Below are 23,116 nucleotides of genomic sequence, written 5' to 3'. Positions count from 1 at the left end.
TATGGTGAGATGGATCAATGTGAAGAGCACCGATTGTTCTTTTATAGCACCTTAGTTTTTCCAGCACACACATGACAGCTCACAACTCTCTATAACTCTAGTCTCAGGGAATCTGATAGCCTCTTCTGGCCTCTGTTGGTACCAGACACACATGTGGTGCACAGGCATACATGTAGCAAGACACCCATACATAGAAAAAAATAAAATTTTAAAATAGAAAAGAAACCATCCCAGTGATGAAGGCCCTTCTGGTTCAGATGCACATTGACCTGCTGCATGTGTCTTCAGAGCCCTGAGTACTTTAGGGGAACCTTCTAGAGGCAGGATCCTGGGAAGAAGGGTGAATGTAAATCCAAGAATGGATCTTTAGCATCCAGAGAGTGGAGGAATGAGAATAGATGTGAGTGTAGGGAGCTTCAGCTCTGAAAAAGTGTAAAAATAGAGGCATGAATCCACTTCCTTGAACTAGCAGACACACACACACACACACACACACACACACACACACACACAACTTAAAAAATTAAAGAAAAACTTTAGATTTTATTTTTAATTAGGTTTACATGTGAATAGCTGAGTGTATGTGTGCGCATGTGAGTGCAGTGCCTGAGGAGGCCAGAAGAGGGCATTGGATCCCCCAGGTCTGGAGATATTATTTGTTGTGAGTCTCCCAATGTAGGTATTGGAACCAAGCATGGGTCCTCTGTAAGAGCAGCAATTGCTCTTAACCCCTGGGTCATCTCTCCAGTTCCTTTAATTATATTTTTATTTATTTACTTATTTTTATGTGTATTGTGTGCATGTACATGCATGCCACAGTAGTGTGTGGTGATCAGAAGACAACTTGTAGGAATTGGTCCTGCTTTCCCATGGTATGGGTCCCAGGGATTGAATTCAAGGCTTGGTGGCAGTGCCTTTATCCCCCGGGCCATCTCATTGGTACCTCTTCTACTTTATCGATAGTGTCCTTTGGTTTTAGCAATTTTCAATGTCAAGGAAGTCCCACAATCTATCTTTTTCTTTTGTTTTCTATGCTTTTAATGTCATATTCAGGAAGCAACCACCAATTCCAAGTCAGTAAATATATGGAAAGGTCATGACTATTATAGCCACTAGTCAACTGAGAATAAAATCCTCAACAGTCTGTGATGTCATACTCTCTCTCTAGTGTGACTATTAGTCACAAAGAGGAAATATCCAGGACTGACAAGAGTGTGGAGAACCTGGAACTCCAAGCATTGCTGATGGGGTTGTAAACCATAGTGTGAAAATGTGTTTAACTGATTTACACTGAACCATAATCTCAGAATAGTTGAAATGATAACTTTTATGTGATTTGATGAGGAAATTTAAGCATTCTATCTTTCACTATAATAAGAAATGATTTGAATGTTAAATTCTTATATATAGGGCCTTCTCTCTCACCTAAAACCCTTGTTCAGAGATGGTCCATTATAGTTCCATGGGTGGTGAAGGACTCTTCTCTGCTAGAGTAACAACACTCTTCGTTCATGCTGGTACTATACACTCTGGCTTTCCCTCACACTTCACAGTCTTACCCCACTCTGTCATCATCCCGTGCCCCCCACTCAGCTCACATCCACCGTCACTCCTGGAGCTGGCACCCATCTGCCCTCCCTTCTTTCCACCCTGCCATGTAATTGGGATCATGTGGTATGTAGCCTCTTTAGATTGGCTCCTTCTTCTTAGCAATCACCCCTGTCCTTCTTCCTCCTTCCCCCTCCCTTTTTCCTTCTTATGTGCCGGGGATTGAAGCCAGGGCTTGTGCATGTGAACTGCATTCTACCACCTGCAACACTATCCTCTCTTCACTGTCTTGGCATGACTTCAGAGCTCATCCTCCTATTATCTCATGGATGCTCCCTAGCTAGGCTACTTACCTACCTCTGAAGGTCATGCTGGACATTGTGAAGGTCACATTCAACATTGCTGCCTGCAGTTTGCGTGCTGTTTTTTGTTTTTGTTTGTTTATTTGGACATAACTCCTAGCAATTATTTAATTGCTATGTATTATAATTGTTGGCTCATCTGTAAGACTATATTTAGTAAACTGTCTTCCAAAGTGACCATACCATTACATATCCCACCTGCAATGGATAAGCATTCCTGCTGTAATTCTAATTCTGTTTCTGTATTTTAAAAATTTATTAGATACACACTGCTACCTGCATCTCTGTCACTGGCACATCTTCATTGTTAAAGTGTCTATTCAGACCTTTATTAACGATTTGCTGGGTGCTGGGGATTAAACCCAGGGTCCTGGGCTTGCTAAGAACTCCCTTATCTCTCAGCCACACCCCAAGCCACACCTTGTAGTCCTGGCTAGCTGGGAATGCATGATACCCCTACCCCAGCTCCTAGAGTGCTGAGACCACATGCGTGTGCCACCAGCTGATTTAGCTCTTATTTATCCTTAAATCACTTGGTGTCTGTTTTCTTTAGTTGAGTTTTAGAGTTTATTTGTAATATTTGCATATTTTTCAAATACATTCTCTCAGTGTGGGGCTCATTATTTCATTCTCTTAACAACATCTCTTACAGTAGACACTTTATATTTACTTTAGTTAGTGTTTTTTTTTTTTTTGTTTTTGAGCCCAAGTTGCGCTCAGCCTTCCTGTGTTGCTGAAGATGACCTAGTACTTCTGACCATCCAGCCTCTGCTTCTCACGTGCCACTATGTCTGGCTTTATGCAGTGCTGGGTTGAACTCAGGGCTTTTATGGATTTTTATGGATTATTTAGGTAAGTTTTAGGAAAGCTATGAAGCTCCTGCCTGTGTTTATTTTCTTAGAGTTTCCAATTTCACTAGTTCCACTTGTGGGCCAGACATTTCTGTATCTTTTGGCTTACCTGTCCCTTTGGCAAACCAATTGTCTCTAGTTATTCTGGTCTAGTTTGGGCTCTGTTCTGTTCTGTCTGCTCATCCATTCCCTTATCAACAGGGAGCACACTTCACTACTGAAGCCTAAATGGTGGATCTGGGTCTCCGTGCATGCCTGACGGTTGTCTTCAGTTTTACATATCTGCTGTAGGGTTAGAAACTGTTGCTATTTTTGCTGAGAATTTAGACTGCTGCATGTGTACATCAAGTTAGAAAGAATGGTTACTGTGAGCCGGCCTCACTGCAGCTGACCAAAGGATAGCCTCTACACTATTTATGAACTCTTGACTTCTTGGCACTTCCTTTCAAGGCTTTATGAACGTGTATCTATATAGATTTTGCTGGATTTTTTTTTTTAAGAACTTCAATTCGAGGGCATGCTACTGGCGATAGCACTTTATTTTTGAATTCTAATTATTCCTATAATGTTGGCTTATAGGAAATCAATAGTTTTTTTTCCCTATTGTTTCAACTTCTTAGCTTTTAAATTACCTTCCTAGACAAATGGATACAAGGTTTATTTTGTTCATTTCTCTTTCAAAATGGTACAATCCCATTGTTGAATTTCAGAGATTGCCCAGCACTGCCAGGAGGGGAGCAGAGTGACCATAAATTGAGGGATCCTTGCAGCGGCAACGGTTGCCTGGCAACGCAGGTGCAAGCCTATCCCGCCCGCTGCCCGCCTTCCAGAGCCAAACTTACTGCTTGTAGATTTGGGGGCCATATCCACAGGAGGATCAAACTTCGTTCTCCTAAGGAACGACTTGGAGAAATGCCACCGATGCTTCAGGACACCTGGAGGCTTCGAGAGGAAAGATGAGATATGAGAGAGGGAGGGAAAAGCCTTTCAGCTCCTAGTCCGAGGGCTAGGATGGAAAGCCACACACGTTTTCTTCTGAAATGTTTTAGCAAGTCTGATTTCATTGAGACTTTGAACGTTAGCTCTCATAGCAAGTTAAAGTTTATTTATGTATTTATTTATTTACTTTCGGATTCAGGTTTTTCTAGAGAGAAATCCTAATACAGAGAAAGGTGGAATTCTACATTGTGACATCAGGATGGTCCCTGAAGTTGGGGAAGTGCCACATACAGCGTCCCACTGGAGCTCAAGTGAAAGGGTCAATGTGGACCCCATATACATGCTTTTTGAGTGTATATTCATGGTTCATTTTCTTACTGTGTAGAAGTAGGTGAAATCATATGGAAAAATGGAAAGATGACATGGTAAAACTGGAAACATTAGGTTTAATATATCACACCAAAATATGTATTTAAATATATTACATCAAAAGTAGAACATATTTAAAAAGCCGAGCATATTAAAATGCATGTTGTGTTTTTAATGGAAGTAAATACATTTCTTCTATCTTGTGATTAGAAAATTCATGGTTTTAATGGGTGGTATATTTTGTAATGGTGCATAAAACAATCTGTCAACCAGGTGACACTGTGTCGTATGAACTTTATGTCAAGCTTTGACTTATGCCATAAAGTGACGGGCCTGATGTCTATCATTCTCTCCAGGGTTTGCACATTTTAAACAAAACTATATTTTGTTAAAGGAAAATGTCCACTCTGCCTTATTCCCTTGAGACAGGGTCTCTCACCACACCTGCATCGAGACTGGCAGCCAGTATCCTGGTGATGTGTGACCTGGTGTTTCCTCCCTACAGCACCTATGTAAGGGAATGTGTGGGGCCACGCCCAGCTTTTTATATCAATATTAGGGACTGAATTCATGTCTTTATGTTTGTGCAGCCAGAGCCAGCTCCCACCCCCTTTGAGTAGTTCTTAATCCTGGGCACTTGAGCTTTTTAAGTTTCACTAATTAATTAACCAATTAATTAGTTAATTTTACAGTTGTTACTTAATTCCTAAAGCATGGTAAGGTGTTCCTCTCTGCTGGGAAACCTGAAACTTGGGAGCTTGTTCCAAATCATACACAGCCAGGAACTGGTGGTGCACGCTTTAACTCTAGCACTCAGTGGGCTGAGGTAGGAGGAAACTATGAGAAACTGTCACAAACTATGACAGAGCCAGGACAGGCCCGTGCACTTTGACTCCATACAAATCAAGACACAAACAATATACAATGTTTATTTAACAGACACCAGCTTCTGAGAACATTTTGGGAGAAGTTGTGGAAACCTACCTTATTTAAAAATAAAGGTGACTGAACTAACAGGTCCGGCCATCCTAATGCTCCACAGCATTATCCAGGAGTAGCCAGGCATGCTGGTGTCAGAGGCCTATGATCTGTGTGCTGGTTCTGATGGCTCTGACATCTACCTGCTATGTAACTGTAAAAAGATTTATTTTTATTGTATGTATATGACTGTTGGCCTGTGTAAGTGCACAATGTGCATGAACTGTGCACACAGAGATGGGCAGAGGTCACTGGATCCTCAGACACCAGACTCTCCAACTCTCCGCAGGTTGTTGGCCTCACCAGCCCCTTGGTTTTGTTTTGAAACAAAGTCTCCATGTGTAGTCCAGGGTGGCCTAGGACTCATTATGTTGTTCAGCCTGGCCTTGAACTTCTGCTTCTTAAAAATCATATATATATATATATATATGTATATATATATATATATATACTTCTTAGCTCTTTTTTTTTTTTTTCCTATTGGAGAAAAATCTGTTGCCATGTGTGATAGTTAACTGAAACCTGATTGGGTTTACAATGACCATGTTTTGCTAAACTCCCTTTCCTAAGGAAAAGATAAAACAACGCCTTCTCTTTCTCCTAAGGTCCCAGTGGCACATAGAGGTACAAATTCCTCCAAAGTTCTTTGTGGGGGACTTCTGAGTTTGTCAGGCTTACAGAGCAATTGGTGAGGGGTCACAGGCAGGAGTGGGGTGGTCTTAAAGCAACCATACTGGCCTGGTGTTGGTGGAATAGGCCTGCCCTTAATCCCAGCACTCAGGAGGCAGAGGTAAGACAGCCAAAGCGACACAAAGAAACCCTGTCTTGAAAACAAACAACAACAACAAACAAACAAAATAAAAAGCAGCTCCACTGAAGAAAGACCTACACTCCGCGCGGATGCTGACTCCCTTAGGTCCCCATAGATGGACCCCCCTCCCCGTTCTTCCCAGACTTTTCTAGCTCCTCCCTGAGGCCACATGCAATTAGGGCAGAATCACATGCTCAGCTGAGGGTCTCATGACCCTCCCCACCTCTCCAATGAGGAAGGTCAACAGCCCAGCCCCCAGCTGTGGTGATGTAAGCTGGCCCAGGTGAACTCAGGAAGATGGCGGCAGTTGTCTCGGAAGACAGTCCTGTACAGTGCCAGTATGGGTGTCTATGAGAGTTTTCCTGAACATAGGGCATTTAACGGAAGAAGAGACTCACTGTGGACATGGCAGGCATAATGGATGGGGTGGGCTTCCTGCTGATTAAATGAAAGCAGGAGAGTGAGCTGAGAATCAGCATTCATGTATCTCTGCTTCCCGGGCTGCAGACACAGAGTACCACATGTTCCTCCCACCGTGCCTTCCCCTCCATGATGGACCAGAACATGGAGCTAAATGCCAACATTTATCTCTGAAGTTGCTTCCTGTTGGTATTTGGTCATAGCAATGAGAAATGTAGTTAACACGATGGCCAATGGATGTTCTGCATTCATTTTCTTGTTAGCGCTTTTGGCCGCATATTTAAGAAATTAACAACCAAACTAACATCATGAAGATTTTCCTTTTATTTTTTCTAAGTTTTAGTTCTAGCCCTTATTTAATTTTGCTCTTCAAATGTAGTTTTTATTCATGCCAATTATTTTTGTGTGAGTGTGTGAATGTGTGCACATTTACACGTGTATGGGTGCATGCCGGGAGGTCAGAGGGCAGCCTTGGTTCTCAGTGTTCAGATGCTTCTACCTTTTTGTTTGAGACAGTGTGTCATTGGCCTGGAGCTCTGCCTGGTAGGCCAGGCTAGCTGACCTCTAGATGATGTCTCATCATCACTTTTTCCGTGGGTCCTGGAGAAGGAGCTCAGGTCCCCGTGGTTATAAGGCTAGTGCTGTGTCGTAACTACCTTTATATTTTGTTTTGTTAAAGTCTGCTCTAGTCTGCTCTCTGTTGCTGTGACAAGATTCTGACCGAAGCAGGAGAGGCAAGGGTTTATTTGATCTTACGACTGCTAGGTCCATTCCCTTCCCTGAGGGCAGTCAGGGCAGAAAGCAAAGCAGAAGTCAGGAGCACTTCTTACTGCCTTTGCTTGCTATAGCTTGCTCATCTTCCCTTCTTATACAACCCAGGACTACCTGCCCAGGGGTAGCACCACCCACGATTGTGTTGGGCCTTCCCACATCAATCATTAATGGAGAATATACTTTACAGGCTTGTCTATGGCCAATCTGAAGGAACTGATTTTCCAGTGGAGGTTCCCTCTTCTCAAAAGACTCCAGTTTGTATCAAGTTGAGACACACAGAAACTTCCAACCAGCACGGGTACCTGCCAGACTTGGACTCAGTCAGTGGAAGCAGGTAGAAGCTCCTATTTGTGAGACCCAGTGTGTCATGAGCGGTGACAGGGCTGCATAAGTTGTTCAAGCACGGGATCCTGCTCTCATCTAAACATCTAGGGAGAGAACACAGAAACGGGACCCTGGCGAACGCTAATGCCCAGTTTGACCTTGTGGGAAAGCCTACTCCCTTCCTAGGCCTCCGTTTCCCTTATGTACAATCAGGGTAGACAAGGCCTACACTCCTCTTAGTACTTGATTCTAGGATTCCTGTTCCATCAGGGCAGAGGGACCTTCATGCTGAGAAGGCCACTCAAGACAGTTTGGGGAAGAGAGAGAGAAACCTGCTTGGCTTCTAGTTCCAGGGCTGGAAGGCAGCTGCGACAAGCCCACCTCCCAGCAGACCAAGGAGTAATACCCGGATGGAGAGCTAAGGGCTCCAGGAAGCTCCTCCACTCTGCATCCCAGCCACTGCCGTGTTGAAACAAACGCTGGAGAAAGAAAACAGCTTTCCAGCAGTCTTTTGTGGGATCTTTGTGGATTTCTGTGGGCCTCTTTAGCTCTTTGTTTCTTCCTTTTCTCATGTGGTCTTCATTTACCATGGTCTCCTATTCCTTGTTCTCCCTCTCTGTTCTTGATCCAGCTGTGATCTCCCGCCTCTCTTTCCCTCAACACTCGCCGTTCACCGCTCCCACTCACGTCCAGGCTGTTCATGTAGATCTCATCCACCTCTCCGTCATTGGGTGATCCCCGTGTCTTTCTTTGGGTCCTGCTTTACAGGTAGCCTCACTGGTGATGTGAGTAGCAGTCTAGTCATCCTTGAAGACTGCTGGCAATGGCCAAGAGACAGCTGGACTGACCTACTCTGGTGATGGGCTGGCCAAACACCCTAATAGTTGTGCCAGAAACCCCATCCAAGGACTGAGGAATCTGGATGCAGACATCCACGGCTAGGCCCCGGGTGGAGTGCTGGGAGTCTAATTAGTGAGAAAGAGGAGGGTTTATATATGAGCGAGAATTGTTGAAACCAAGGTTGGATAAAGCACAGGGACAAATGGCCAAACAAATGGAAACACATGAACTATGAACCAAAGGCTGAGGGGCCCCCAACTGGATCAGGCCTCTGAATAGGTGAGACAGTTGATTGGCTTGATCTTTGGGAGACATCTAGTCAGTGGTACCAGGTCCTGGGCTCGCTGCATGAGTTAGCTGTTTGAAACCTGGGACTTATACAGGGACGCTTGGCTCAATCTGGGAGAGGGGACTGGACCTGCCTAGACTGAGTCTATCAGGTCGATCTCAGTCCTCGGGGTGGCCTTGATCTGGAGGTGGTGGGAATGGGGGGTAGGCTGGGGGGAAGGGGAGGGGGCAGGAAGGGGGAGAACAAGGGAATCTGTGGCTGTTATGTAGAACTGAATAGTATTGTAAAATAAAATAAATAAATTAAAAAAAAAAAAAAAAAGAACCAGCTTTCCCCAGACTTTGGGCTGCTACCAACACCCATTTCCCTCCGCTAATGACCGGAGTTTGCGCATGCTCACTCTTTCTCCCCCTCCCCCACTCATCTCTCATAACCTCCTACTCTGCACAGCCTGGATTCAGCAATGTTCTCTACACCCCTACACTTCTGCCTAAAGCATGCTCCTGTTTCCCCAATGGATACAGAATGAGGCTGTATTAGTTACTTTCCTATTGTGGTAAAATACCATGACCTATAGGCCAATCCGATGAAGGCATTATCTCAATTCAGATCTGTCTTCCCAAAGGACTGTAATTTGTGTTAAGTTGATTAAAACTAGCCAGCACCAAGTCCCCCCTCCTTTCTCTCTCCATCTCTGCACACACAGCTGCCTAAGTCTTTTGGTGTGTGAATGACCTTACATTGCTACTTGCAGGGCAATTTTGAAACATTTCTAAATAAAATAGAAGAGCAATTAGCAAATAAATACTTTTTTGGAAACCTTAGAAATTCCATTTTAAGAGGAGTCTAAAACGGAGCCTAAGGGCCAGCTAACTATTGCACCTGAGCTAGCACCATGCCCAACTGTAGCTGGAGCCTCTCCGTAACTGTAACTGATCAAATCAGTACTGACACTTGCGGCTCTCACCTCAGCAACGGTTGTAGCTTTTGATTTCTTTAACCAAGTCTTCGTTCTTTCTTCTGGATATACTTTTGGCTTTACTCAAATCAACCTTGCAGACAGCAGTTTCTGAGACTCTAAATCAAGCTATTTCTCAGTTTACAGTCTCCGTATTGACCGCCTATCTTGCTTTAAAGAATCCTTAAGATTGGAAAACATGTTCTCAAGATGGCTAGCTCTGCAAACTGTTGAAGCGAGTCACCCCATTGCAGTAAGTGGTCCACAGTGCCCTCTGGTGTGCATGAGGAGAACTGCATGCACGTACGCCTCAGAATGCGGCAGTTGAAATCAGTATACTGTTAGATTAAACCCTCAATTCTTGGACTCATGGCTTTTGGGGTGCCATGTTGACGAAGTCAATGTAAAGGATTTAAAATTAAGATAGACGTCGGAGCTCCGAGTCTGTGTGTATATGAGAGTAATCTATAGGGCCTGGCTGGCTGCTGAGAGTGGAGAAGCTCTTATTTCCCAGAATCCTGGTGGTGGGGTCATAGACACCAGCTCCCCACGCAGGGGTTTAAATCAGTCAACTGTTCCCCACTCCCCATTCTCTCTTGGCTGCAGAAGGGCCCTAGGATGAATGTAAATCTCAATTCTTTGCAGTGTCTGTGGCTCTCATTAAACGAAGTGGGCACATTTCTTGAATGGAAAACAACACGTACTGATTCACATAATGGTTAGCGAATTGTTCCTACTCAATCAAGTGGCAAGAAAGCCAGCCCTTCTCTTGTAACCACTTCTGACTTCTTGTCCTACTGAAAGTGGCTCATGTTTTCGAGTGATACTCAGATTCTCCTCCCAGATTCCTCATGCCTCTCTGCTCTCCTATGCTAATTCCAGTGTAACCGTAGTTGTCACACAGAGGTGACAGTGCCAAGGTCACCTTGAGAACCAGGGAGTGGGCTTGGGGTAGACCTCAGTGGTAGAATGCTTGCCTAATATGTTCAAAGCCCTAGGTTTGGTCTTCAGTAACACACACACGTACACACACACACTCCAAATGAAAATAATCCTGGCAGAAGAATCAGGTGGCATTGGCATGGGAGTCATCTATATGATCATTTCCTCTAAGAGAGACACATACCTGGTGGACAAAGCCATCAGGACACCTTCCCTCTTCCTGGGCACAGGAAAAGCTGATGTGGTCAGCTGGCTGCATTCTAGCTGTTGAGTAGATGTGTCATGTCCTTTTGGACCAAAACGTTCTGAATGTTTGTGCCATCTCATGCTGTATTCCCTTCTGCTGGCTGCAGCTGGAGCAAATGGAATAACGCTTCTCTCGATTGTATTGTGGAGGGAACCTACCTGTCCATCAGGGATACTGGCTGGACTGTCAGTGAACAGGCAATAAGCTCCTGGAATGCCAGCCCTCCACCCCGACACTCACACATGCTTGGGGCCTGTGTTTTTGGCAACTAGTGTTAATGTAGTTAGTACAGCTATTGGGCTGGCTGTGACATGGATACCTGATGTCAGTGACTTAAATGATGTTTTTCTGGATCATTCATTGTTAACTTCCCTGGGGACATGAACAAATGTCTGCTCACCCATAAGAACCAACAAAAGACCAAAGAACAACACCATTCAACTCTAGCTTGGTGAACCAATGAATTTAACTGGTGTTGCCAACAGATCACAAGCAACTTCCGGATACAAGTTGCTGAGAGTTCAAGCTGGCAGCGGCCATGTTGTCCCTGGAGGCTGGGTTCCACATTATTCTCTGAACTAGATGTGGGTCAGATGCCGAGTAGTGTGTGTTATCTGTAGCTGTGTCCAGCATTCCTGAGGGAACCACCTAAGTGACAAAAGATTAAATCTGGCCCATCATTTCACAGGGTTCAGTGCGGTGGCTTTAGCAGAACATCATGGTGGCTACAGAATGTGGGGGCATAGGTTCTTTATCTCATGGGGGGTAGAAAGGAGGAGAAAGACTAGGAGTAGAAAGAAGAGAGGGAAGGGGAGGACAAGCGATAGGATGAGAAGAGAAGAGAAGAGAGAGGCGGGGAAGGAGGAAGAGCAGCGATCAGCTTTCAAAAACGCATATCCAGTCTCCCACTTCCTCCAGGTAGGTCCCACCTCCTAAAAATTTCCAAAACTTCTCAAAACAGTGTTCAACACATGAGCCGGTGGAAACATCTCACATTTAAACCATAAAACTAGTGTTCCTCCAATCTCCACCACATGCTTTCATGGGGAATTCTAAATTCTGCTAGGCAACCAAGGCTCCTCCATAGCATGTTAGCGGAGCCATCATTCAGCTGAAAGGGTTTTATTTAAAGGAGTGATGCTTCATGTGATGTGCCATTTTCTTCTTGGATTGTTTCTCTATTCCTTTAAAAATGTGACAACTGCAGTGTGTAATAGTTTAGATATGAAATGCCCCTAACCACCTAAAGGCTCACGTGTTGAAAGGCTTGGTCCTCAGCAGATGGATTCACTATTGAGAGGTGGTTGGACCAACCAATGGGTTAATCAACTGAAGGAGTCATCATTTGATGGCATTTTGGGGAGGTGTGATGGTTAGTGTTAATTGTCAACTTGACACTCTAGAATCACCCAGGAGGTGGATGTGCATACCTGTCCAGGGGATTATCCTGATTGTTTTAATTGGGGCATATCTTAATTAGGTTTCTATTGCTGCAATGAAACACCATGACCAAAAGGCAAGTTGGGGAGGAAAGGGTTGGCTACTTACTTCCAGATCATAGTCCATCATTGGAGGAAGTCAGAACAGGATCTCAAGCAGGGCTGGAACCTGGATGCAAGAGTTGACGCAGAGGCCATGGAGGGGAGCTGCTTACTGACTTGCTTCCCATGGCTTCTCAGCCTGCTGGGTCCTCACACCATGGGCTGGGCCTCCCTCATTGATGACTAATTAAGACAATGCCTTACAGCTGGCTCTCATGGAGGCCTTTCCTCAGCTGAGGGGTCCTTCATCTCTGATGAATTCTAGCTTGTGTCAAGTTGACACACAAAATCAGGCCATACAGGGAGGAAGACACACCCACTGTGGTGGCAGCATTTTTTTTCTTACAAACTGTATGGCTGTGGCAGGCTTCTTGCTAACTGTTCTTATAGCTTAAATTAATCATTTTCCATAAATCTTACCTTGCCACGTGGCTCATGGCTTACCAGATGTTACATGCTGCTTGTCATGGCGGCGCTGGCAGTGACTCCTCACTCAGCCTTTCCACTTCCAGAATTCTCCTCTCCTTGTCCGCTACTTTCCGTGGCAGCATTCCTTAGCTAGGGTCCTCCTCTGTATAAGTGAAGAAGTGTACTGAGAAACAGCACCTGTTCATTGCTTTTGTTCCTGATTGAAGATGCAACATGACCAGCTGCTTCAAACTCCAGCAAACTTGACTTCCCTGCCATGGAGGGCTGTACTTGAACTGTGGGCCAGAATGAACTATTTCTCAATTAAACTGAGCATTTCACACACATTAGGTAAAGAAGCCAAGGCAGAAGATGATGAAAAGTTTGGCGGACTATCTGGAGAACTGAGTCATAGGGTGGTATGTTGGCTTGAGTGAGAATGGCTCCCAGAGGCCCATATGTTTGAATACTTGGTTCTGAATTGGTGGAACTGTTTGGGAAGGGTTAGGAGGTGTGTTCTTGTTGGAGGAGGTATGTCACTAGGGCAGGCTTTCAGATTTCAAAAGCCCACGAAATTCCCAGTTATCTCTCTCTCTGCCTCATGCTTGTGGACCACAATGTAAGCTCTCCAGCACTATACCTGTCTGCCTGCTGTCACAATCCCTGCATGATGGCTATGGACTCACCCTATACTGTAAGCCTTAAATTATTTATTTATTTATTTTTTCATTTTACATACCAACCAAATTCCTCTTCCCTCCTTCTCCTGCTCCCTTCCACCTTCCCCATCCCACCCCATCCACTCCTTATAGGGAGTAAGGCCTCCCTGGGTAGTCAACAGGTTGTCATATTACAAGTTGGGGCGGACCAAAGCCCTTCCCCTGCATTCAAGGCTGAGTAGGCATCACACCATAGGGAATGGGCTCTAAAAAGCCAGTTCATATACCCAGGATAAGTCCTGGTCCCATTGCCAGGGGATTCACAGACAGGTCAAGCCTCACAACTGTCACCCTCATTCAGAGGGCCTAGTGCTGTCTGTCCCATGCAGGCTCCCCAGCTGTCAGTCCAGAGTCCGTGAGCTCCCACAGGCTGAGTCAGCTGTCTCTGTGGTTTTTTCCTATCATAATCTGACCCCCCTTGCTCCTATAATCCCTCTTCCCTCTTTTCAACTGAACTCCAGGAGCTTGGCCAAGTGCTTGGCTGTGGGTCTCTGCATCTGCTTCCATCAGTCACTGGATGTAGGTTCTATGATGACAATTAGGGTAGACACCAATCTGATTATAGGGGAAGGCTAGTTCAAGCACCCTCTCCACCATTGCTATGAGTCTTAGCTGGGGAGCTCCTTGTGAGTTCCTGGGGGATTTCCCTAGCACCTAATTTCTCCCTAATCCATAATGGTTCACTCTGTCAAGATACCTCTTCCATTGCTTTTCCCTCTCTGTCTCTACCTCAACTCGGCCATCTCAAACCCTCATTTTCCCACCCACTACCCCTTCCCTTCTGTTCCCCCCTCCTGGTTTACCCAGGAGATCTTCACCCTTTCCCCTTCCTGGGGCAATCCTCTTAGGGCCCTCCTTTTTACCTAGGTAAGCCCCAAATTAAATCCTATTATAAGTCACGGTAATTGTGGTGTTTGTCACAGCAATAGACAAGCAACTAAGTGGTGTGCCCTTGGGGACAGGATGCTTTCTCTGCCCTCATCATCTCCTGTCTAAGGTGAATCACTCTGCTCCATTTTATGGATCTACCACGACATTCTGCATTATCCCACACAGACCGAGAAGCAATGGAGCTGTCGACCGTGGACAGAACATCTGAAAGCCATGAGTCCAAACACATCCTTCCTCCACTACACTGTTTTTCTCAGTGATGGAAATCTGACTAACAGTGCTGGCTTCCACCCTGAATAGATGATAAAACCCAGAGAACTTAACTTGTACAGTCTGATTTTTCAAGAGTTATCTGTTGTTACTAGATTTTTGCTCTTTGGGGGGTCCACGATCCAGCTCCCAAATCACACATGGGGGCTTATTCTTATTACAAATGGCCAGCCTTAGTTTGATTTATTTCTTGCGGCTTTTCTTAGCATAAACAGTCCCTTCTGTCTTTTGCCTTTGGGCTTTTACCTTTCTCTATTTCTGTGTATCTTTCATGATTTCTTACTCCGTGGCTTGCTGTGTAGTTGGGTGGCTGGCCCCTTATGTCCTCCTCCTTCTCTTCTCTTTTCTTTTCTCCCAGATTTCTCCATCTATTTCTTTTCTCTGCCTGCCAGCCCTCCCTATTTCTCTCTCCTGTCTTGCTATTGGCTGTTCAGCTCTTTATTGGTGTTTTATACAGGCAAAGTATCACAGCTTCACAGAGTTAAACAAATGCAACATAAACAAAAGTAACACATCTTAAAATAATATTTCCCAACCGTTATCTAAGCTCAGACTAGTATATGCAAGATAATTTTTTGGGGGGTGAAAACCACTATCTGGGTCAGGATTACATGTAACCACAGCATATTTTAATACAAATACTTGGTCTTGAAGGATAAAATATGTTTACCAGGCTCAAAAACTTTGACATAGTAAGGAGGACAAATTACATAGTGTTTAAGTTTTGCTGCTAAAATTATAAACTACATTTTAAAGATAGAAGTTATTGGCCAGGCGGTGGTGGCACACGCCTTTAATCCCAGCACTCATGAGGCAGAGGCTGGAGGATCTTTGTGAGTTTGAGGCTAGTCTGGTCTACAAAGTGAGATTCAGGAAAGGCGCAAAGCTACACAGAGAAACCCTGTCTCGAAAAACAAAAACAAAAACAAAACAACAAAACAAACGAACAAAAGAAAAAAGAAGTTATCGATTTACTGATTACTCCTTCAAAGTCCAGCTCTTACTGCTGGCATTACAGGCATGGCTGTACCAGAAGAAACTATTTTTCCCTTATTACTTATTTTGACTCATACACTACTAGGATTATACTCTGGCTTTCTTTCAACTTCCTGATCCTTGTGATCACCATCAAAAACTTCAGATGAGACATAGAGTGTAGTGTAGAAGAGAGAGTATAGTGTTGGTAGAGGATAACACTCTCAAGCACTGAGTGGACAGTGGCCAAGAGGCCATTATGCTGACCTACACTGTAGGCAGGCCTTATATGATTTAAAAAGTCTCCACACTGGGTAGCATTCCTGAGGGCTGATTCCTTCTTTCTTTCCCTCCCTCCCTCTCTCTCTCCCTCTCTTCATTCTTCCTTCCTTTTTTTCTGAGTCAGGGTTTCTCTGTGTAATAGCCCTGGCTGACCTGGAACTCAATTTATAGACCAGGCTGGCCTTGAACTCACACAGATCCTCCTGCCTCTGCCTCCTGAGCATTGGGATCAAAGGCTCGCACCACAACCCAGCTGAGAGGTGGGTTTCTTTAAAAATTTACTTATTTTTATATATGCATATGTATGTATACCTGCATGAGTTTATGTGTACCACATGCATGAAAGTGCCCATGGAGGCCACAAGAGGTGTCAGATCCTTGGAACTGGAGTTACAGAGGGTTGTGAGCCTCCTGATGTGGGTGCTGAAAATCCAATCTCGTCCTCTACAAAAGCAATAAGAACTCTTAACTGCTGGGCCATCTCTCCCCACTGTCCAGGTGATTGGCAACCCTTTTGATTGGGTCTTATAGGAGGGGCAATCGTTCTTTAGCAGAAAGCTTTCTATTAGATAGTTATCTTGTAAAGTTTAGGCCTCTTAGAACCAGGTAGCTATTCGTGGTCTTGGCGGTTCCAGACCAAAGATGGGACTAGGACCTCTTCCTCTGAGCAGCAAATGAGTCTTTAGTTCTAGTTCTTGGCTTTATAAACTGTTGATATATGAGGGAGGAGTCCAGCCTAATGTCTTCTAATCCTGCTAATAGCTTACTGGTTTCCTAACAGCGCTATGCATGGCACCCAGAGCCCTGTACATGACAGGCAAGTGCACTCACTAACCTACATCCTCAGCCTTGGATTCTATTTGAAAAATCTTTCCTCTTTCTTGCGCGCCGCGCGCGCGCGCCGGCAGCGCGCTGCGCGTGTGTGTGTGTGTGTGTGTGTGTGTGTGTGGTGTGTGTGTCCCATACTGGGTAATTCCTCTGTCTCAGCCTTTATTTTGCCACAGGAGTCTTGGGATTACTAATACATGTTACCTCATTTTTTTTTTTAATGTGGGTTATGGATATTGAACTTGGGTCACCAGACTTTGTTCCTTTATCTGTTGGGCTGTCCCTTGACCCAGGCTTTCTACATTTGGAGTGTTTTCTATTTGTAGGTAGATGTATCTTGAGATGAGTATCACATAGTCCAGGAGAGACGCCTTGGCTAAGGATAAGAGATGATGTTCCATCTGCTGGTTTGCTTCTGAGAAGATGGAGTGGAGTGGCTACAGTCTTTTCCTGAGCAGGACTTAGGAAGTCCGGGTGTGACTCTCTGGGATGGCTAATTTCTTCTCACCTCTGGGGTATACTGGATCATGCATTCTGAGAGTGACTAAGACTACTTTAGAGGAAAAAGTGGAGGAGGATGAATGAGAAATGAGGGATGTTTTCATGAGTCTAGAGATCTGTCATGGGGAGGAAGGACATTAAAATTGTTTTTCTATAGAACCTCTCTCTTGCATTTTTTTGCTCATGGACACAAATTGAATTTTCAAAGCAAAACCCTCTTGCATAATTTTTCTTTGTCCTCATTTTTTTAAGTCATAAATTTACTATCTTGTAAAGGTTCAATTTCGTGTGTCATATCTTTGCTTTCTCTCTCTCCATATATATATATAAGTTAAAATGTAGTGCAGATTTTATTATGAACCTCATGGAAAATATCCACCATGTATCATAATTGGCAATACCAGTTCTCATTGTCAGGCTAATCAGCTAAATTACATTTATTTCATGTTGGAAAGAAATCTGGCCTAATTTTCAACTTAAAGAAATGTATTCAAAAGAATTTTTTTTTTGTTTTGTTTTTTGGTTTTTTGAGACAGGGTTTCTTTGTATAGCCTTAACTATCTGGAACTAGTTCTGTAGACCAGGCTGGCCTTGAACTCACAGAGATCCACTTGTGCTGGGGTCAAAGGTGTGCACCATCACCACACAGTAAATGTGTTTTTATGGCAGATATGTTGCCTCTAATTCTACTTATATATAATAGATATGGATGAATGGAGAATGAATGAATGGATTGATGAACAATAAATAGATAGTCCAATGGATGGATGGATTAATAGATAAATGGATGGATAGAGGATAAGCAGAATTTCAGCTCACATTTGTTCTCTAGATCAAATATCTCACTAGTCTCTATTATTATTATTATTATATTATTATTTCTTCTTTTCCTTTTCCTTCTATCATGTGTGTGTGTGTGTGTGTGTGTGTGTGTGTGAGAGAGAGAGAGAGAGAGAGAGAGAGAGAGAGAATAATATATGTGTTTGCATGTATGTGTAAGACTGCACATGCCCATGGACCACAGCATGTGAGTGAGACCAAAGACAAAGCCCCCGTCCTCACCTTCTACTGACTTCAGACAGGTCTTTTTGTTTGCTGCTGTGTCCACCAGGAGCTTCTGGGAGAGTCTTCTGTCCTACCTCCCATTTTCCACGGGAGTGATGGGTTAACAGATACACACACTATGCAGCAGCGTTATGCAGACTCTGGGATCCGAACTCAGGTCCCGTGCCTGCATAGTAAGCACTTTACCATTCAATCATCCCACGGCCACATGTCATACAGAAAGGTTTTTTGATCTTTGGCCATTGGTTATTATCTCAGGAAACAGGCATTTTGGAACAATTTATTTATTTCTTGTCCAAAAATTTTGCACATAGGTGTAATATTTGGACCAAGTAAAAGATAGGTCATAAAAAATAGAAACGCAAATGCAGAAGGGATGATTTTTTTCCCAAGCAGGCTAACTTGGGACAGAGGACCTTTGGCCACTGAGGGTCTGGAAAAGGAATTTCTCGAACTGTTGAATCATCTTCTAATGCTCTCTCTAAAGGCCTGGTTCATTCCCTGGGGATATTCACATGCAAGTGTGGAGTGAAGACTCATGCCCCGGAAGGCTAGAACTTGTGGACAAACAACGAAATTGCCTAAAATGAATTTCTTGCCACTGGAATTATATATGCAGATTTTTGGGTGGTCAGGTGTCACAGAAGCCATAGAGCAGTGGTTCTTGACCTCCCTAATGCTGTGGCCTTTAATATAGCTCCTCAGGTTATGGTGACCCTACCATAAAGTTATTTTTGTTGCTACTTGATAACCGTAGTTTTGCTACTGTTGTGAATCATGGTGTAGATATCTGATGTGTGACCCACAGGTTGAGAGCAGCTGCCACAGAAGATTTGAGTACACATTTGGCTGGAGAATAAAGACACTCTTCTAACTCAAAACTCTCTGATATTCTATTCAGGGTTACTCTAGCTCTGAAGTACGTTAAAGTTTTAACCTCATTTTAGAATCCTGAAAGGAAAAAGGGGGAAGAGACCTTTCTTTCTCCCCCACTCTTGCCACTTCATTGTTCTCTTTTTTTGAGACAGGATCTCATGTATTCTAGGTTGGTTTTGAACTCCTATGTGGCTGAGGATAATCTTGAACTTGTTTTTGTTTAAAAAAACTTGAAAGCACAAGCTGGACACACCTTTAATCCCAGCACTCAGGAGGCAGAGGCAGATGGAGCTTTGTGAGTTTGAGGTCAGTTTGGTCTACAGAGCTAGTTCTAGGAGAGCCAGGGCTACACAAAGAAACCCGTCTCAAAAAACAAACAAACAAACAAACAAAAAAACAAAACAAAAGTACATATTCATTTGGTGTGTGTGTGTGTGTGTGTGTGTGTGTGTGTGTGTACACCACATGCCTTGCCACACATGTGGAGGTCAGAGGACAACTTGTGGGAGTTGGTTATCTCCTTCCATCACTTGAGTTAAGTTGTCAGGCTTGGCAGCAAATCCCTGGCAGACCTTGAACTTCTGACCCTCCTGCCTCTACCATCCAGTCTGCTTTCTCTAACCATTGAGCAATCTCTCCAGCCCCATTTATTTTTTCATGCATGTATGTGTAGGTGCATTGCAAGTATGTGTGTCTGTATATGAGGGTAGAGGAACAACCTCAGATATCATGCTCAGGAACTCTGTCCACCTTGTTTGAGACAGCATTTCTCACTGGCCTAGAGTTCACCAATTGGGCAAGACCGAGGCTAGCAAGCCCCAGGGAATCTTCTGCCTCGACTGCAACATGCCTGCCTTGGGCTAGGGTTCCAACTCAGGTCATGGTGCTTCCAAGGCAAGCACTGCTCACTGAGCCATCCCTCAGTCCTTAGAGGCTATTGAGAGGCTGGAGAATAGAAGGTGTGACTTAATTCCCTAGAGCAGCGGTATAGTTGCCCTTGAACCTTGGATGAGCTGGAACTGATAATTGTTTAGACAGGCTTGCTTCACTTGCATTGTAGAAAAATATTCTTTCAGGGCAAGTGACAGAAAAAAGCCCAATTCAGGTTGAGGAAAGGGTAATCTCAACTTTTAAAAAGGGAACTCTTTTGATGGTTATATCTGCACAATTTTAGTCGTGGAATGAGAAATACCACCACAAACTCCAAACCAACTCCTGCTACCTGGGGACGCTGTGAGGCTGGCTGAGCTAACGTGAGTGTGTTCACGGCGAGAGTGGTGTTTGAAATAATGGGGTTTCTGGTCTTCCAACAAACCTCAGTAGTTCTTTTGATTCTGGCCAGTGTGCCAGGGGTAAAGACATTTAACCAAGCCTGATGATTTGAGTGATCCCTGGAACTGACAAGATGGAAGGAGAGAATGGGCTCCTCTGCGTTGTCTTCTGACCTCCATATGCATGCTGTAGCACACACACATACAAATAAATGCAAAACAATAAGAGTTCTTCAGGTTCAGTTGTATTGAAGTATCAGAGCAAAGAACTTTATGGGTATTTAAAGCCTGTAATGTTCAGTGGTTTACCGGGTATGTTCATCACCATAGATGTTCACATTGCTCCTTAATTTGACTGTTTGACACCAGAAGGTGACCTAGAGGTGTTCAAGTCTTGGGAGGAAATCCAGAGCGTTTGCATTAATTGACAGGTGTGTTGAAGACACGTGACTGGAGATGATAGAATCAGATGCAGGACTCAGGGTTTCTCATCCACTAAACTGTCCTGCTTTTATTTGTCCTTAGAATTGACCAAAAGTAAACTGTCTAACTTCCTGATGATATGTCCCCATCTTTTCTATTTTGTTCATCTTGAGGCAGAGTCTAATATATCTTTGACTGGCCTTGAATTCTGCATGTAGCAGAAGATGACCTTGGACCTCTGATCCTCCTGGTTCAGTCTCCTGAGGGCTGGGATTATAGGCATTTATTAACATACCTGATTTATGCAAAGCTGGATATTGGACCCAGGGCTTTGTTTATGCCAAACAATCATCTACCAACTGAGCCCAACATTCTCATCTTTGAATCATTTGCATTCGGGGAAGTCCGGGATCCCGGTCTTACCTAGGTCCCTCTTTCCTATCACTCTGGGGTGTGCCAGTCTTTGCTATGGGCTTGGAAATCCCATTTACCTCCCAGGGCAGTCACCTCTTCAGCTGGTCTCAAGTTCCCCTCCACCTGCTGCACAGAGCACAGGTATCCTTTGTAGAGCAGCAAGGTCTATCCACTCTAATATGGGAATTTTAGAAAAGGAAGCTGATGTGCCTTCTAGATCTTTAGTCAGTCCCTTGTCCTATGCTTATGAGTTTTTTCTTTCTCTTAGAGTCTCGATGTAATATATATTAAAAGGTGACTAAAAATGGGACTTGTAGAGAGTCTGGGGTGGGTTTGGGGTTAGAAGGGGTTCAGAATAATAGTGAGTAAGAACAGTGAGACCATATGGCAAAAGATAAAGACTGAAGCTAGGGGAAATAGGCCTGAAGAACAGTGTGTGTGTGTGTGTGTGGGCATGTGGGTACACCACACACACACACACACACACACACACACACACACACACACGTGTGGTGGTATTGTGTTCCCCAAAAATATTGTGTACTCTAATAAATTTATCTGGGGTCAGAGAACAGACAGCCACTAGATACAAAGGCTAAGAAAATGGTGGCACTCACACTTTAATCCTAGCATTCCAGAGATAGAAATCCCTCTGGATCTCTGTGAGTTCAAGGCCACATTGGAAATAGCCAAGCATGGTGACACACACCTTTAATCCCAGAAAGTCAGCCTTTAATCCCAGGGAGTGGTGGTAGAAAGCAAAAAGATATATAAGGCGTGAGGACCAGAACTAGAAGATTTTGGCTGGTTTAAGCATTTTGGCTGGTTAAGCATTCAGGCTTTTGAGCAGTAATTCAGCTGAGACCCATTCCGGATGAGGACTCAGAGGCCTCCAGTCTGAAAACAAGACCAGCTGAGATCCGGCGAGGTGAGATAGCTGTGGCTTGTTCTGTCTCTCTGATCTACCAGCATGGACCCCAATAACTCGCCTCAGGTTTGATTTTATTAATAAGAACTTTAAGATTCATGCTACACACACGCCTGTACAAGCATTGAGTATGTGAATAAGTGAGCATGAGACAAAGATAGGAAGATACAGAGAGACACAGAGAAAGACAGAGAAAAAACAGAGACACAGGAAACTAGAGAGACAGTGACATAAAGAGACAAAAAAGAGGGAGATAAAGAGAGTCACAGAGTCAGATAAAGAGGAGAGACATATATATGCACACATAGAAAGAGACAGATACGGAGAGTGGGTGACGGGGAGAGGGAGAGAGGAAGGGGAGAGAAAGGGAGAGGCTAGGTTCTCTCAATGTCGCCCTATGTGGCTTACTTTAGTTTCGGTTATTTTCCTCTTTTAGTTAAAGCAGATAACCCTGAAAGCTCTGAAAACCTCATTCTTAGCGGATGGAGTAGTTCTATTCCAAGGCCAGAGATAAGGAGTTGGATCTTCAGTGCACGCTGGATGCCTGCTCTTGGAGGAGCCCTTTTGAGAAATGCCCATGTAACACATGCAGTTACAAAACTCAACGGCATTCTCCGTTAAGTTTCTCAGCTCTTCATTTCAAAAGAATCCGGTTTGTTTGTTTTTCTTCTCTAAATTGTCCAAGACTTGGACATACCTTTCCATAAACAGCCAAGAGAGATTAGAAGCAGCTTTTGCCCATAAGAGGCTCATCCACCATAATGAACCCAGTACCTAAAAGGAGAGTTAGAGCCTTATTACTATTGTTTTTTTGGATCTTGACAACAATCTAAGATAATGATTTAAGTAGAATCCTAATTTACCCTTGAATTTCTGACCATGCTGAGGGCTTCTCTACTCTTATTGCTATTATGCTTTTAATAAAGGAAGAGCCCTTTGGGAAGGCGGCAGAATGGGAATTTCCAGAAGATTGGGATTACTGATCTACAGGGAGACTTGAACGAGAATTCACATATTTATTAGTGCCAGGCCAACTTGAGTAATAAAGTATAGTTGCAATAGCTTACCAGAT

General features: G+C 44.0%; 1 pseudogene; it reads right to left on the bottom strand.

Annotated features, from left to right (window-relative positions):
* The window catches only part of LOC119087261, a 141,707-nt pseudogene extending 138,029 nt beyond the window's left edge, over positions 1-3,678 (bottom strand).
* Between the last annotated feature and the right edge of the window lie 19,438 nt (positions 3,679-23,116).

This window comes from Peromyscus leucopus, unplaced genomic scaffold (assembly GCF_004664715.2).
Source record: "Peromyscus leucopus breed LL Stock unplaced genomic scaffold, UCI_PerLeu_2.1 scaffold_66, whole genome shotgun sequence".
Lineage (NCBI taxonomy): Eukaryota > Metazoa > Chordata > Mammalia > Rodentia > Cricetidae > Peromyscus > Peromyscus leucopus.
This window is presented reverse-complemented; position numbering and strand designations above follow the sequence as displayed.